This window comes from Engraulis encrasicolus, chromosome 24 (assembly GCF_034702125.1).
Source record: "Engraulis encrasicolus isolate BLACKSEA-1 chromosome 24, IST_EnEncr_1.0, whole genome shotgun sequence".
Lineage (NCBI taxonomy): Eukaryota > Metazoa > Chordata > Actinopteri > Clupeiformes > Engraulidae > Engraulis > Engraulis encrasicolus.
Genome location: NC_085880.1, coordinates 8,729,677 through 8,733,839, shown reverse-complemented (window position 1 = coordinate 8,733,839; position 4,163 = coordinate 8,729,677).

The window sequence follows — 4,163 nt, the reverse complement described above, 5'->3', positions numbered from 1 at the left end:
ATTACAGTGATATGGTAGTTCAAGTGTGCTGCCACATATTGTGTTGCATTTGAGTCTAAGCTGTAAAATTGGACTGGGTCCACTCATATGGAGTGTGAAACATCAAATTTCATGTTCAAGTATTGTTACACTAAACATTAATATGTGGGCCAACACTTTGAAATGATCTCACAGGCCGCATAAAATGACTCGGTGGGCCACATATGGCCCCTGGGCCTGAGTTTGACTTTTACATTACATTACATTGAACTTAGCTGGCGCTTTCATTTGTTCAAAGCGACTTACAGTTATTCGTTTTCAGGGTATTGGTTACAGTCCCAGGGGCAATGTCGGGTTAGGTGCCTTGCTCAAGGGCACTTCAGCCACGGATGGAGATGGAGAGGTCAGGGGGGATTCAAACCTGCAACCCCTAGATTGAAAGACCAACTCTCTAACCACTAGGCCACGGCTGCCAACGCCTTCCCTGGTTTAGTGTAGAACTGTGTTCTCTGAGGAACCTTCATGGTGGCAAACTCAAGGTCAATGTTACCAGATGTGACTGATCATTTCCAGCTCAAACGGTACTAAATTCCGCACAATTTCAACAAATTGTATTGATATCTATGGCCATAAAACTACAGAAAAAACCCACCCAATGGTTAATTTTCACCGTTTTTACCCGCAGACGGATATCCCAAGCAGCCCAATTGAGCAACACTGCTCCAGGTTCTTGTGGGAACTTTTGCACTCTACAGTATATGTTTCCATTCTTCAAATAATATACACGTGCATTCCCTCCAAAAAAACAAACAAAAAAACTTTGAGTGACGGAGAAAACCAACCAATAGATAATCGGATGGACCAACAGACCGACTGACCGGCACAGCTGCAGAACTGACCAGAAGATTCTTTATTCCCACCAAACACGTACATACAACACAGGGCAGAGCAGTGCATGTATTTAGATAGGCTACACACTTAACACGCACAGTAGTAAATACTATTGTATCAATGTTAATAATGTGCATGAACAAAAAAGATGGTCACACGGTTGGTTTGATAACACAAAGTGTGCCTGAAACCATACAACGCCCATTTTTGACTTTGGAGATTTTCAAGACCTTGCATGTTTTTCAGGAGTGCAATGTTGACAGCAAATCTATGGGAACAGCCAGCGCCGGAGGAGAGCTATGTGTTTGTCATTGAGATTTCAGACATCCTGTGGCTCACAACAAAGATGTTTGTCTGAATGCGAGGTCTGCAAGCACACGGGTGGGATGTGAGGCGAGTCTGTGTGGAGTTTTTATATACTCAGATGTGCTTCTGTGAGTTTGCCTGTATTCTGTGCGCACGTGCACACCCACATACACACATAGACCCAAGCGCATGCACACAAGCATGCGAGCACACACACACACACACAAAAACAGACACAGTCACAGACACAGACACAGACACAGACACAGACACAGACACAAACACACACTCACAGTCACACACAGACACCCACAGGCGCATACCAGGGTTGGAAATAAGCACCCGTCCACCCGCCAAGGACGGGTAAATTTCAGGGTAGACTGGTACATTTTTCAACCCACCAGTAACTTTGAGTGGTAAAGATGGCTAGTGACTGGTAGATTTAAAAAAAAAAAAAAAAGTTCCACCTCTGGCGCATACACACACACACTTAAGTTGTGCTCTTCGGTGTATGCCCTGTGTTTGTGCATATAAACAACAACATAGCAACACATGGATATAGTGAGTACATATCAGGGTCATTCCATGTCAATTCACATGATTCCCTAGAATCTCCCCAGGTGACCCTCTCCGATTTAGCCAATATTTCACATACAGGTACCTTTTGATGTCAGTTGAAAGAATACCAAGTATTAGCACCCTACGTCCAACGGTTGCGGAGATGAAGCCCTCCAAAGTTGGGGTGCCATACCCACTTTTCAAGCCTGTGAATTGCATACAAAATTTACAAGCAGATTTCGACACCCCTGGTTTTAGTTTGAAGGAAGATACAGGCCTAAAAATCACCATGGCCCCTCAATATGACCCTGTCTACCAGATGATGTACTTACAAATGGCATGCCTTGATTATTTTTGGCTATATTAAGCCTTAAAAACTGAATTAGTGAAACGCGTGTTGAAGAGTCTTGCCACTTTGGGGTTCCAGATCTTGGAAACTATGCATGCTTTGGGAGTTATAATTGATTTTCCATCATATTTGGGAACTGTACAGTGTATTCCAAAAAAAGTAGGGCGCTCAGACTTTAAAAGATAAAATAGGAGGGACTCAAAAACAGCTTTGGGACAAAATGACCTGACGGTTCCCTCTATTTCAGGCCTCAAATTAACCATGTGGGCACTTGATGACTGGAACGCCCTTTTAACCCCATGTACAGTAGCACTGTATCAAACATTCAAGCTTGGAAAAACGTTGTTTTTCAAAGTTCTTCATATTAATCTTGGCCTTCAAAGTATATGTGTTTTTCTCTATATCGTATCACAGTGTCTGTTTTGTCTGCTGCCATCTGCTGGTCTAAAAAAGTCTAAAAACAGCGTAATGTAAGAAAACAAAAGGGGCTGGAAAATCTTGCCCATAATTAACCAATAAAGCACTGTAATTATTATACAGTATATTGCTATATAGTTATGATTTTAACAAGCATGATGAATATTTCTAGTTTAAATAATTTCCTAAGTGTGACTGATTAATGCTCAATCATGATGCCAGTCCCAAGATGGCCTCACCCTGCACTACATTTCTACCATACATGGGGGTGGGGGTGTCCTGGTAGAAATGTAATCATGATTGAGCATTCTTTATAATGCTCGTTAAAATCATAATTAATATATAGCAATATACTGTAGAATTAAAGTGCTTTATTGGTAGCCTAGCGAGCTTAACCCCTAGGGGCGTCTAGATTTCTCGGCTACTTTATTGGTAAATTATGGGCAAGACTTTCCAACCCCTTTTGTTTTCTTACATTACACTATTGTTGCGTTTTTTGACCAGCAGATGGCAGCAGACAAACCACACACTGTGATAAGACATAGACAAAAATATATACTTTGAAGGCCAAGATTAACATGAAGAACTTTGAAAAACAACGTTTTTCCAAGCTTGAATGTTTGATACAGTGCTACTGTACATGGGGTTAAAAGGGCGTTCCAGTCATCAAGTGCCCACATGGTTAATTTGAGGCCTGAAGTAGAAGGTACCGTAAGGTCATTTTGTCCAAAAGCTGTTTTTGATTCCCTCCTATTCCATCATTAAAAGGCTGAGTGCCCTACTTTTTTTGGGATACACTGTACAGTTCCCAAATATGATGAAAAATCAATTATAACTCCCAAAGCATACATAGTTTCCAAGATCTGGAACCCCAAAGTGGCAAGACTCTTCAACATGCGTTTCACTAATTCAGTTTTTAAGGCTTAATATAGCCAAAAATAATCAAGGCATGTCATTTGTAAGTACATCATCTGGTAGACAGGGTCATATTGAGGGGCCATGGTGATTTTTAGGCCTGTATCTTCCTTCAAACTAAAACCAGAGGTATCAAAATCTGCTTGTAAATTTTGTATGCAATTCACAGACTTGAAAAGTGGGCATGGCACCCCAACTTTGGAGGGCTTCATCTCCGCAACCGTTGGACGTAGCGTGCTAATACTTGGTATTATTTCAATTGACATCAAAAGGTACCTGTATGTGAGATATTGGCTAAATCGGAGAGGGTCATGTGGGGAAGGCGTGTGAATTGACATGGAATGACCCATCAGTGTTTCCCAAACAGGGGTACGTGTACCACTAGGGGTACGCGAGCACACTGCAGGGGATACTTGGAAAAATGTAATTTCAACAAATACATGGAGCTTATTACATTGGGATGGAGAAAGCGATATAGAACTTGACTTAGGGGGTACTCATGGCACAACGAAAAGGCTTGGGGGTACACAAGACAAAAAAGGTTGGGAAACACTACGTAGCCTATACGTACATAGTACTGTATAGAGAGGGGGGAAAGGGAGAGAGGGAGAAAGAGAGAGAGAGAACTGTGGAGGAACACAGAGACACAGTCAAAACCAAATAAACACTGCAAATAAAGAAAGCAAGAAAAACAACCTTGTGTTTCTCTTCAATCTAAAGAATGGGAAAGACAGAGCATGGTAGAGAA